This window comes from Adiantum capillus-veneris, chromosome 22, assembly GCF_014529385.1.
Source record: "Adiantum capillus-veneris isolate H3 chromosome 22, ASM1452938v2, whole genome shotgun sequence".
NCBI lineage: Eukaryota > Viridiplantae > Streptophyta > Polypodiopsida > Polypodiales > Pteridaceae > Adiantum > Adiantum capillus-veneris.
This window is the reverse complement of record NC_140952.1, coordinates 43,327,781-43,342,224: the sequence shown is the minus strand read 5'-3', so window position 1 is coordinate 43,342,224 and position 14,444 is coordinate 43,327,781.

Genomic DNA, 14,444 nt, shown 5'->3' with positions numbered 1-14,444 from the left:
CCAATAGCTTGACTGTAAGATCTTTCGGGCAGTCAAGTTTCCTGAAAAGTGACCACCAGCTACGCCCATGTGTGCCTCTTGTAGAATATATAAATACTCATCCTCGCGGGCACAGGGTCTAAGAACATCATCTTTTCCTCTCTTATAGAGAGTTCCAGCCAGTAAGCAATAGGGTTCGCATTCCTTGATTAATTTTCGAGCTATATCTTTTCGTAGTTCTTTGGGTGGAAAACCATTAACTAAGAAGTTAACAATATTTTCACTCCATTCAGGCATTGTCTCAACAATGAACAAAGGAGTATCAGGCAATTCATCATCAACCCCCGTAGGAGCTTCACCATTAGGGATACGAGATAAATGATCCGCCATGACATGTTTCCTCCCAGGCCTCACAACAACGGTGAAGTCAAACTCAAGAAGAATTAACAACCATCGTGTAATTCGACCTGTGGAACACGGCTTGTTTACCAAATATAGCAATTCTTGATGATCAACATAAAACACAAACTTGGTAGCAAGAAGGTAATAGCGAAATTTCTTTACTGCGTAAATCATAGCTAGACCTTCGCGCTCTATAGTAGTGTAGTTCATCTCGGCATCATTTAATTGGAGACTTGCAAAGCTAATAGGGTAGTCCAATTTATGTTCTCCTGGTTGAGTTAGAACACACCCAATAGCAAAATTTGATGCATCAATATGCACATGAAAAGGTACATTCCAATTAGGTGTTCGCAGGATTGGAGCACTTGTTAGGGCCTTCTTTAATAACTCATAAGATTGATGACATTCTTCCATCCAGTGAAACTCGATAAGAAGCTTGTACAATGGACGTGCTATCTCGGCAAAGTTTAAAATAAATCTTCGATAATAACCAACATGGCCCATAAATCTTTGAACTCCTTTATAGTTCGTAGGTGGTGGCAAATCGGCAATGGCTTTAATCTTACTCTCATCTGTGGATATCCCGTTCTTGGACACTATATGCCCTAGAATGACTCCATGCTTAACCCAAAATTGGCATTTGAAAGGGTTCAATGAGATGCGATAAAATCTGCACCTTTCAAATATTTTTCGTAGATATAACAAATGCTTCTCCCAAGAAGAATAAACACAAAGTTCGTCTAGGAAAGCCTCAAAAAACTCCCTTAGAAATTCTTTAAACGCAGTGTTTATTAATCGTTGGAATGTAGCAGGGGCATTTGTTAAGCCAAAGGCCATAACACGAAATGCAAACACTCCAAACTCTGTGATAAAAGCAGTTTTAGCTTGGTCCTCTAATGCAATTGTGATTTGATTGTAACCAGAGTACCCATCTAAAAAGCTATAAGCTTTCTTGCCCGCAACTCTTTCAAGCACATGTTGAGAATATGGCAAGGGATAATGATCTCTCCTAGTGGCTGCATTAACTTTCTTGAGGTCCGCGCACACTCTCAGTTTCCCATTCTTTTTTGGCACAATGACTATTGGAGAAACCCATTCTGAGTGCTCAATAGGGTATATGAATCCACATTGGATAAGTTTTTCAATCTCCTCTTGTACAATTTTGGCATACTTAGGATTCATTGGATAGGGTCGTTGTTGGACGGGTTTAGCAGTGTTGATCATGGGAATTGTATGTTGCACCACAGAAGGTGGAACGCCCTTCATGTCATGATATGTCCAAGCAAAGATATCCTTGTATTCCTTGAGGATCTCCTTAAGTACAACCTCTTCCGTTTCGGTAAGGTCTTGAGCAATAAAGATTGGTTTAGACTCCTCACCTGGTTCTGCTAATTCTATCTCTTTAACTACCGCTGGACCATCATAGACTCCACTGCTTCAATTGGTAGGTATTTGTTGGGCTTTGGCATACACAACCTTTCGCTCCCCCGTGGTATAAGATTTAAAATGTTCAGGAGCCGTATGTAAGTTAGCAGGCTCTTGCCCTGACGGAGACCTTTCTTTTAGTTCTGCCCCCTTTTGTTGTTGTGCTAACTCTCGGTTTTGACGTCTTCTTATAGTTCGACTCAATTTAGGCTCTGTAACCTCCAATTGAGCGAGGTCAATGGGTCGCGGGCTGCACCACATGACACTCTGGAGATGTTCACCCCAATTGTCTACTAGCTTTCGATGAGCATCACATGCCCCTAGATAGCTAAGCCATTCTGCAATAGATCTTTCCTTGTTTATCCTAGCTCTCACATTTGCTCGATATCGTCGTCTCTTATATGACCTTTGTTTCTTGTTAAGGTTTTGATTTTGGTAAATGTTTGAACTCGACTCGCTTGATAGGTCTTCGCTTGTATCTTCTTCACTCTCATATAAATTACCATAGATGGTCGTACTAGACCTTGAGTGTTCAGTTTCTATACTTGGCTCACTCGATGTTTCCTCAGGTTCTGAATCCATTTATCCCTGAGATTCCGTTTCTGATGTGTATTGGCCTGAAGCCTTTGAGGAATCATCAGTTTCACTCTCAGGTAGGTGTGCCTCTTTCTTATCATCGGATGTTACATGCGCTACACCTAACATGTTTACCGGTGCAATGTGTGGTATCTCTTCCCCATCTGGTGTTACCCAGGTTGTTCCTCTAGCTCCCCATGTATGTATAGTTGCCGCTAGGTGTACCCAATCGACATTGTCTGACTCAGCCATTCCGGGTAGGATATCCATATAAGGAGAGTTCTCCCCAATATCCGTGTCTTCGTTACACGTGTAACAATACTGTAATGGAGCTGAGTGAATTGTTGTGTCTGATCAATTATCAATGATGAATTTATTTCCTAGAGGATGCGTTCGACCACTTAAAAGATCAACTCGAATGACAGAGTCTTGGAACTGTAAGTAGACTTGGTTTTTGGACCAGTCATGCACCATTTTTGCTTCCCTCATGAATGGACGCCCTAAGATCATCTCAAATGACATAGGATGCTTGGAAAAATCCATAACAATGAAAGTCTGCCTTACCTTGTGTCCCAAGACCTTGATCCTGAGATCCTTAAGCATTCCAATAGGCGTAACCATAGATCCATTAGCCATTTTTACCACTACGCTTGTGGCTTCAAGGTGAGGTCGCCCCATAGACTCCCAACAACTCTTTGTCACCATGCTGACTCCCGCACCACCGTCAAGGACCCCCTTTACAGTTAATCCTTTAGTAGTGATTGGTAGAGTAGCATTAGATTCATCACCTTCAAAGTATTGCCCCAACTTGTTAACGTGTACTTCAATTACAGATTCATATCCCGCTAGGTCAGATGGTGGTGCTAAATGTTTCTCATCATTCATTACCGAGTCAGGTTTGTTCATATGTGCAAACTGTGGTAATCCGGCCTGTAATTCTCCATTGAGGAAGGCTCAAAGAGCTGAGACTAGCTCGGGGTCTTTATATAGTTTGGACATGATGGTGGTTCTAACTTCTGAAGACATGAAATCCATCAATTTGGCAACATTTAATGGCATCTTGTGGGACGTAGGACCCTGACAAGAGAATGGTGAAGATGGAATCTCCACTTCCTCAAGGGGGTCGGGCATTACCTCACCAAACATTCTCTCTAGTAGGAAAGGTGTGTGTCCACTTTCCGATGTCCTACCCTCACACTCTTCCCGAATGATACTGGGTATAGCTAACAGCCTGTAGTTCTTGTGAGGTTGAACTTGTGTGGGAAACACTATGTCCGACATCTGGATATGTTTGGGTTCAGGTTCTAATGTTCGTTGAGTTTCTTCCACCAAACCCCTCAGTTGTTGGACTCATTCAATTTCCAATGTTGGGTTTGGATAGGTTCCAATCTTTCTCTTGCAATCCTCATTTTTTGTCTCTCGTGGCTTATCTTGGGGGTTCGCAACTGGGTAGTTTAACTTTGAATACTCTTTTGGTGTTCGTCGTAATTCCCTCTCGTGATCCTCCTCACTGGCTTTTTCCTTTGTAGTAACAGTTTTGGTCTCCGTGGTCTCTATCGAATCTGATTCATCCTCAGGGTCATTCATATACACGGGATCCTCTCCTGTCCCTATGTTAGTCTTTGAACTAGGTTTTGAGCTAGAAGCATTAAGGGATTTCTTTCTTCGTGTTTTCTTCTTTCTCGCTCAGCCAATGGATGCAGCATCTCTCTCTTTGAGGATGTAATTTTGCTTTTGGAGCATCGATCGTGTGAGTGCATTCACTGGTGCTATGTTTATAGTTGGTGGTGTCCCATCAACAATCTCTATTATGTTCAATGGTGTGATTTTTGGTGCGTTTGGATTGTTAGGACACTATGCGATCAAATGATCTATGCCACAACAATTACAAGTGAGTATTGGCATTGCCAATGCACTCCCTTGACTTGTTTGCATTAGTGCGGCATTCTTTTGTATTCTAATGGGGCACTCAACTACTCGATGTGGTCCACCACATTTGTAGCACTAAAGAGGTGGTCTCCTGGCAAAACTATTAATGTTTTGGCCTCTTGCTGCTAGCGCGGTAGCTTGATATACCGGTTTGATTTGTCCCCAATGGTCTTCCATATAGTACATGGGACACTCCTCAAGCATGTCGACTCCATAGGTGATACTAGAGTCTATGTCCTCTTCGCAATCTACATAAGTACTAGATGACTCGCAACCTATTTGGTTCATAGGTGTAACTCTTGGATGAGGGGGTTGCGGTCCTAGCACTGGAGGTGGCAACGGTGTGGTTTGGACCACATTTTGGGTTCTAGGGACCATGTGCTGTAATGGCAACTGTTGCTCCATGGGTGGGGTAGGCATCAATGCAGGAACTCGAGGTGAGTCTGCCTAAGCTATAGGCGGTCTATTTTCCATGATGCGTTTAAGCATTAGGCAATCCTTCGCTTGATGGCCATACCTACCACACGCGTTACAAGTCCCGTTAAACTTTACTCTGAAAGTAGGGCATTCACTCGTAGTATGTGGGCCCAAGAAAATTGAGCACCATTGTTGCTCCCTTCTTGGATACATATGAGTGTTTTGTGGAGCACGATTACCCCTAAGGCTTTCTTGGATGGCCTTTGTGAGATCTGCCAAAGTCATCTCAGATATCGTTTTCTCTTTCACGATTGGATTTATCTTCATTGGCTCATGCCCTGATGCTTGCGAGCTACTAGACTTCAGCTCGGCAGACACTCTTTCTCCTGCAATCATTAAATTATCCTCCAATTGGATTGCATTCATGGTGACTGCTTCCCAAGTAGTGATACCTCTAATGACTAGGCCATTATAAATACTTTCATGTTGTAGTCCCCTAATGAATCTATCAAGCAATTGGTTGTTGTTGAATCGCTCGTTTGGATTGCGTCGAGAATTCAAATTCTTTAGGCGACTAATGAAGTCTCTCACGGATTCACCTTCTTCTCGTTGGGCTTTCTGGAGCTGAGAGGCTACACCCCAAAGTACTCCCTCTCGTATGTATTCTTTTAAGAACAGTCTCCTAAGAGTAGAGTAGATCGTTTTTTCTTCTACTCTTAAGGTTCTATACCAATCTCCAACCTTTCCGCTTAGGGTCAAACTCAAAGCCTTACACTTATGTAGCTCATTGTGCTCTTCCAAGGAATCGCACACATGTTCAAAGACTTCCATATGCTTTCTAGCATCTCTGTCTCCATTGAATTTCTGTGTGAGCTTAGCTACTTGAAATGCCTTGCTCCTAGGCTCTCTATCAGGTGCACTACGCATGTTTTCCATAATAGAGCGACCGATAGTTTGAGAAAATGCTGCCAAATCTCCTATTTGAGCAGGTATAATGGGTGTATGTGCTCCTAGAACCACATGTGAGATGGGAGTTGGCCTTGGCCTTGGCCTTGGCATACGCGCGGCTCTTGGGTCCCAAATTTCGTATGGTGGTGTACCAGACCGTGGTCCAAAGTTTATAGGCGTGGCCCTAGGCATAGGGGGTGCCTGATATGGCATGTTATTATTAAATGGAATGGCTCCACTTGTATAAGAGCTTGGATAATTCCATTGTGGATTGTAAGCTCTTGGAATAATCGGAGGTGTAGGAGCTACATGAGGCTGAGGTACGACAGGTGCACATGATTGATACATACATGTAGGTATAGTTGGGGGCACTGTGCTACTAGGCATCGACGCAGTATTAACAAATGAACTCCATGGTGTACTTCTTGTCATGCTCACCACTGGGATATGCATGGTAGCCGTAGTGTCATTAAGAGAAAGATGAGCTAGATCTGGGAAGGTAAAGCTGCCACTTGTGGGCTCAGATTGTACTGAGACTCCTGGCGAAACAACATATGGAGGATCAATGTGGCTCACTGAGGGAGTCTCCATTTGTGACAGGGTTGGTTGGTTGGCCTTTCCCGTATCCAAGAATCTCATTAGGCCTGTTAAAGGCATGTTGATCCCTGTGGTCTGTCTTTCTAACTCGACAATCCTATGGAGGACATCACATACTTTCTGTTGTTGCTCATCTATGCTAGTAGCACCCGATGTGGATTGTAGAACATCCAACCAACCCACATGATAGGTGTGTCCTGTGTACCGATCAGTTAAAGCTTCTGCTTGTAGGTCATACTCCCAATTTTTGTTTAGGAATATCCCATCTAGGCCTGGCGTGCTGGAGGTTTCCCTTGAAGTGGAAGCATTATTGTTCCCCATAGCTTGCCCCTCTGTGACTGCTACCTTGGGAGCACTCGGTTGCTCAGCTGGCATGATTGTTTTCATAGGAGCCTTTGCTTTCAGGGCTCGACTTTGTTCTAGCCTTCGTAGGTTCTCAATTTCCCTGTCCCTTGTTGCTTGCATATAGTGTTCGATCTCTTGCACTTCGGCAAGACTCCTACCATCGGGTAGTAAAACCTCAGAGGGAGATAGTCCTAAAGGATCAGGAGGTGCAGTGGATGGAACATTCACATGCACACTCTCAAGAAGCATAGGGTCCATTTTAGGCATGAATGAAGAATTTACTTCCCCACTCCCTTCATTTATTTCATTAACCGCATGTTCGGAGCGAGTAGCTCTACTAAGGGTCTCTTTTAAGCGGCTAAACACACTCGACCCGGGCCGTGGGCCCATGGCATGCATGTCTTGACTTGAACTATCAGGGTTTGGTGTAGGATACCCCTCCATGACTTTGTAGTCAGAGGAAGAATCACTAGACGCGATATGAGGATCTTGGGTCGCGCTACCTTGAGTCCTGGCCGAAGGTCCAGAACCTAGGGTGGAGGAATAATGGGTGCCCGCGTAAATGGAGGCACTACCAATATGCTCGTGCTCTAACACTCGTCCAGAGCGTAGGTTCATATGACTTGGATCCCCTAGAAGTGTCAGTGAGGGCCCGTGAAGGCTGCTCACCTAGTAATTTTGGGTGTTTTGCAACCCAAGTCTTTTCTTATTTTTTGATTTTTTGGTCCTTTTTTTCTGACCCAGCTATAGAATAGAACGTATGATAGCTCAAAACGAGCGTCTCGATCATAGGGATGTGCCGTGCTTTACAGCCCTCCGTTTGGTCACTTTATGCCCTCGGAATCCCTAAAACCGTGAATTTCTAGTAGGGAACTAGGCCCGAATTAGAAAGTCTAAGGGTGCAAGTGGAAAGAGAAGGGAGGAGAGTGGAGGACTTGCCCCACATGCTCTCATTCCCTCTTGAGGAGGTAGGGTATATATATAAGAGTGAGTCTAGTATATATCATAAGACTGAGGCCTGGGCTTGGGCTTGGGCTTGGGCTTGGGGAAATGATCCCGATCCCGATCAAAATTTTAGTGTAGCCCCCCAGTCACTCACGCTTGGGCTTGGGCTTGGGGAAATGATCCCGATCCCGATCAAAATTTTAGTGTAGCCCCCTAGTCACTCATGCTTAAATATTTTCGGTTTTTTTTTTAATATAATTTTTTAATAAAAATTATTATAAACTTTTTTTTTTTTGGCGACGAACGCGCGCGGATTTGGTGACCCTTTCTTGGCCACACACACTCTCACCTACCTAACCTCCCAGTCAACAGCTCACAGACAGCTCACCACCTTATCTACTTACTAACTGTGCTGCTAACTACTAACTAATCTGTTAACTGCTTGCTGACAGTGAGCTAACTGTCCACCTACTTCCTCTCTCACTACCTGCTGTGCAAACACTGTGTGCAGCCAAACCTTGACAGAAAACTGTGTGCAGAACTGTGTGCAAACAGAAATTGCTAACTGCCTTCCTAATTATTCATTCACTGCAACCAAGCTAACGACTACTAATTGTGCAAAGACTGCGTGCAAACAGAAAACACAACATTATGTAGAAATCACAGAACTTGCAGACAACATAGAAATTAACAACATACAGAAAAACAACTCATTCCTCTTCCTCTTCCTCTTCTTTCCTACTACAAACAACTCATAGGAGAAGCACAAAGTGCCTCTTGGGCTTAGTGCAAGGCGATTCCCCGGCAGCGGCGCCAAAAATGTGCGTTCCTTGCCGCACTGTCGAAGCAAGGGACTTGCCGATACACCGTGTGCGAGCCACAAATGGCTCCAAGCACACAACAAGACTAATCTAGCAAGCTCAAAAGAGGACAATGGTGTGTCACTCACCGCTCTATGCTCCTGCCGTGGAGGATTCCTCGCCGCGATGAAGAAGAAGCTGCAGTCGTGCTGCGCTCAACCGCTTCACCACCGTCGTGCCTTCGTAATGCTCGATCGCACACACACTCTCCCTCTCTCTCTCTCACACATACACACACACACGAGGAGGTGAAGAAGAAGAAGATGGAGATGGAGATGGAGCAAGAGCACTCTTCTATTGCACAAATGAGAGAATGAGTGAATTTTAGGTTTAGTTGGCTTTTATATGAGCTCACCCCATTCACACTTGGGCGCCCATGCTTAGCCAACTAATCCCTTGAATATCCCAGTTAGAGTGCGCCTCTCATCGGCGATCACTCTTACCCTTTTCCTATTGGTCCGACAAGCCCGGTACCTGACTCTACCAAATACATAATACACGTCCATCGTAGGTGATGGGGTGTTTGAAAGCAAGCAGGGTTAACAGCTTCTTTCGAAGGATTATGTAATTTATCGATTGGATGTTTTGCAGGAACTGGATGAAGAGCGGCTGAATAGCTTTGCGGTGCTGCAGGATCTGCAGTCTAGGCGGAAAAAATGGTTGGATCGCCCGAAAGCACGGCAATTTGTTCGGGGACAGCTGGTCCTTGTCTTTAATTCCCACCTCGGGAAGATGCCGAGGAAGCTTAAATTACGGTGGTCAGGACCATTCTGGATTTTTCAAGCATGCGGGCCCATCTCTTTTTATTTGGCGGATTTACGGGGGGAAGTTATTTCTGTGCCGGTCAATGGTTTTAGACTGCGCCATTATGTTTCACCTACCTCGATTCAGTGCCCCTTTGCTGTGGTACACGAGCCGGAAGCCGCCCTAATCATGATTGGGGATTCTTTTGCATGCAATCTTGGAAAGTGGGAAAGGATCTATGATGGTTGCGACACCGTGGATCACCCTATTTTGGGAACTCACTGTGAAAGGGTTACTACATGCAAACGATTTTTATTGTATTCCTCCTGTTTAGTGTGTCGCGCGCTCTTAGTTCTGTACTCTCTGCTCCTTCATCTCATTGCCGCCATGACAGCTTTGCTCCTGCAATGTATCCCTTTCACTCCTATACAACAGAGCTAGCGCTTCGACGAGTGGACGCATGGCTGCAAGACTTGCGGCTGCTTGTGTTCGCCAACCTGGATTGTGGTGCTGAATAATCAACAGATTCAATTGATAGCAGAAAGGATCTCCAGGTGTTGTTGTTTGCCCAACGATGGCGTAGTGAGTGCCTCTCATGTGATCCCTGCTGCTGCAGATGTCGAGCAGGAGTTTGGCTTGAAAGTAAAAGGGGAGTATAAGATTTCAGGGTTGTCAGATGTAGCAACCAGGGATGCGTATCGATGGTTTCTCGAGGCGATTTGGCTACAAGCCAAAACCTATACCATTTCGATCCGAGCAAGAAATGTTTTGCATTCGGCCAACTTTGGGCCAGTAGCTTGGGCAGCGGTTGTTAGAGAACGACTGCTGGCGGAGTGCCAAAGAGTGATGGCACAGTTGGGGAGAAATACCCCAACCAATACAAAAGTTGGCCAACTTCTCACATTGATTTCTCCTTTAAGATAAGTTTTTCCTCTCGCCCTGCATCCTCTTTGCCACTTTGAAGATGATCGATTGGTGGTCCAAGGGACTATTGCTCCTCTATCGCAAACGGAAATTTTGGCAGTGCCTGCTGAGAGGGAAACATAGCAGCAGCATGCTAGCACTGGGGATTTGCCAGGTCCATCAACAGCAGTGGTATCCTCTGGAGCCCAGGAGATGGCCACTACAGGTGCAGGATCAGCAAACCGCAAGCGCGGCAAGGAGGAACAACAATTTTCTACACCTCCTCCGGCGACTGCATCTCTTGTTTCGGAGGATTCTGCGGTGGCACACTGGCGCCGCTGAATGCAGGAGAGAGTGGCAAGCGCTACTCTGCTGAGGATGTGCTCTCCGGTTGCGGATGTTCCCGCTCAACCGAAAACTTCTGGCACTACCAATGCGGCTGCCTCGACGGGATGTACTCTTCCCACAGCGCTACCTTGGGAGGCTATGATAGCAACCCTCACTGACCAATTATAGGCATGCGACACTTTTTTGAGAAGACTTGCAGAGTCTATTTGTGCGGCCTGGACAGCCCCAGCCATAGAGGGAAGAGTCAATGAGCTGGAAGCGCAAGTAGCGGCCTCACAGACTCGCATTGCCGAGTTGTCCACTCAAAATGAAGAGTTGACTACCACAACTCGCTAGCAAGGGGCAGAAATACAAATGTTACGAGGGGCTAATGCTGAGTTTGTGGCCTCTATTCAACAAGCACTTCTTCAGTTAAGAACGCAGCATAGCCTGGCCTCGTACTTAGCCTCGCACCCTGGTGATGTAATGATCAATATGAATGACTTGGATGCGTTGGAAATGGAGATGCAAGAAGATCTCCGTGTTTTTATGGATAATCAACTACAAAGCTAGAGCGCACACTTAGCTGCTGAGGTGAGAGCACAGCCACCCACTCAGCAGGTTGTGGTGCAACACCCGGAGTCATCCAACACTGACAGAGGTAAGAGTGTTACTCCCGAGGGTTTTGATGTTGCTGATTGGACACAAGCTACAGAGGATTGTGTTGAAGCCTAAGCTCATGTATCTCGTTTGTAGAAAATGATTCGTCGATTTTGTAAGGAGCAGCGCAGGGTCTGTTTTTGGGTGGAGACCTTGGCTCATTATTTTTCTCTCAGTCTACCACCTTGCCCTCCATTTTGGTCTTCTCTTAATAGATACCTTTCTTGCTATTATCCTTTACATACACCTCTTGCTCCTTTGCCACAGGCGCCTCAATCTAGTTCTTTGCCAATGCAGTTTATTCCTCCGGCTCCTTGGCCAGAACACATTGAGATAGATCCACATCTTTTGGATGAGGTCTATCGGGCACATACTGCAGATTTCAGAGGCTTTGGCTACATTGATATTTCCTCTTCACCAGAGCAGGGTGCAGATCAACAACCGGAACCTTCCAACCGGAGGGGCTGAGTGTGGGTTCGCGCAATCCACCGTGCGTGCCAGGTGTTACGGCATTAGCCAGACATGCGGTCCTGCGGAGGTCTAGACAGTGCGTATCAGGAGTCATGCGGTATGCGGCGGCCGTAGCGACAGTTCTTCACAGGATATCATGGGACAAGAGTGTATGCACCATTCCCGATCTGCGCTGGAGCAGGGGTTGTATATGGAGGGGCATACCTGTCTTTTGATGTAACTTAATCAATCTCTATGATATTCATGGCATCTACTGTTGTAACTCTGTGTTGGGATCATACATGAATGAAGCAAGAGGTGTTATGTGCTTGCATACTGTGTACTTACTTCTATTGTCATTCTATATGTTGATGTTCATATAATGTAGCTACGGGTAATCATTCCCGTAATGCCTATTGCTCCTGTGCGGGAAATAGCCATTACACCCCTACTGGAGTCGATGATGAGTTGCCCAATACTTCTCTACTCCTAGTTGAAACCATACCCGAATGGAGTGAGAAGATTGTGAACTTTCTAGCCAAGCTGAGAGCACCAACAAGACCCTAATCTCTATCTTGACCAAAACGGTGGAAGCTCATCGCACAAATTGGGATTTAAAGCTTACATCAGCTCTATGGGCTTATCGTACTGCATATAAAGTTGTCATTAACTGCACACCATTCAAGATGGTATATGGCCAAGAAGCGGTTATGCCATGGGAGTTTGTCGTTCCTAGTCTTCGAGTAGCTTCTCAAGAAGGTTGGGATGGTAACCCCTTAGTTGAGCGATTATATATCCTTGAAAGGCTAGATAAAGAGAGGCAATTAGCTGTGCAAAATTCACTTGTGGAGAAAGATAGGAGGAAGAAATGGTTTGACCGTCATCTAAAGAACAAAGATATCAATGTTGGTGATAAAGTCCTTATGTATGGAGTGCGTAACGAAAAGAAAAAGTTGAAATATGCGGGGAAAGGACCATATAGAGTATGTGAGATCACCCCACAAGGAAACATTCGTGTGGAGACTCTTGATGGAGTTGAAACCATTGGATTCCTCAATGGGAGAAAATTTAAAAGATACTATGATCCTTTAAGCCAAGAGGAGCTACGTGCCATCTATACGAAAAAGGCAGCCAAGGCACAAACAAAATTGAAGAAGATACAAGCTCAAGCTGAGGCTAAGGAGCGACAATAGCGCATAAGAAGAAAACGAGAGGCTAACCTTGGAGTCACATATGCATTCCACGTTGAAACTAATGAGGATTGGTTGGACTCTAACACACCTCTATGATACCATGTTGAGCTAAACAGTACCTATGGAAAAGTGCTATTGATAGCCGTTTTTTTGGCTATTCAAAATTTTCATAGTGAGCTGCCTCACCCTACCAAATTCACTCAAACACTATGGCTATTTGTACCTTTTCATTGTACATAGGTGTGTGTGAGTTAGGAGGCTTTTCCTATATCTTCTTAAAACCCTCATCTAGCTAGTCACTGGGCTAGTTGAGCCAAAAAAATAAATAAAATAAAAAAAATACAATATATTATGGCCCATTTGTGTGTAAATATTGCATTGTATATATGGCCTAAATATAGGGATTTTTATAATTATTTTGGTATTTTATTTAAATATTTATACTGAGGTGTGTGTTTTATTAAACCTGTGTATGCCTTCTTTCATCCTCTTACACCATAAGTCTATTTTTTGCCAATGTGTACATACTCTAACCTCATATTGTTCTTTTATACAAATCATCCCCACATTTTCACCCTCACCCTCGTGAAAACAAAAAATTGATTTCTACTCTCTTAGTCACGTTTATTATATTATTTACTTGCATACCGTTTCCTCTTTCACCCAAAATAATACAAAGAGGGACCATATCATATGATTCCAATATCTTTCCATATCCATAATTTCTCCATATTTTTATTATTATTTGTACTCATTATTCTAACACCATGTGCGGCCACTAAAAGACTTTTGCAGGCATAAAAAACAGGCAATTTGGTGAGATTTTTGACACCTATCTCCACTCTGAATTTGAAGTGGTGATCAAAAGAGAAAATGTGGACCAAGAGCTGAATAATCACTTCAAAAATTTTGGTGCTTTTTGGAGCAACCACCGGTGAGCTATGATTTTTTGAGTGGACCCCAATCTGCCCACTTTTCTCACAAAGTAACCCATACTCTTCTCTCACCTCCTTTTCCACTTCCACACACATACACTCATTCCTCTACATCCCTCACTCAAACCTGCAACTTTCATGGCTTACTTCATCTTCTTCACCATTTCCATCTCTCCTTACTCCATAGCTCAAAAGATTATCATCTCTACACACATATAGCTCAATTTCTCTCTCTAGAATCAAATTCATATTACCATAACCTCTTCATCCTTTCATAAAAGGAGAAAAAATCAGAAAATAACCAAGCTCAAGCCCTGCAAAAGGAGGATTTTGATCATGGAGAATTCAACTTTCCCATGGTCACAAGAACTGCACCGACAAAGTTCTACAACCGCTTCATTCATTCGAGGAGAAGGTGGAAAATTTCATTTACATCTTGTGGTTTCCACCAAATTGTGTATATTCTCATCCTTCTCTTACTTTTTATCATTTTATAAATCATATAATGCACCTTGAGTGCATATGCCATGTAATTTTACCCCATTCTACTAACTTCAAACTACTAACACTAACTGCTAACCCTTTTTTTGGTAAATTGCACCCGCTCTACTCTACCGTGGAGTAGGCAACCTCACACAAACAATCACTCACCTCTCTAGAATATTCTCTATTTCACCTCAATAATTCTCTCCTCTTGAGCCCACATCCATGTGACTCAAGAGACAAGAGAGCCCCACTCTCATAAGAACATATAAAAAATTTCATAAACATGGTTTTCTATGAAAATGTTGATTATGTATAATCCTAAT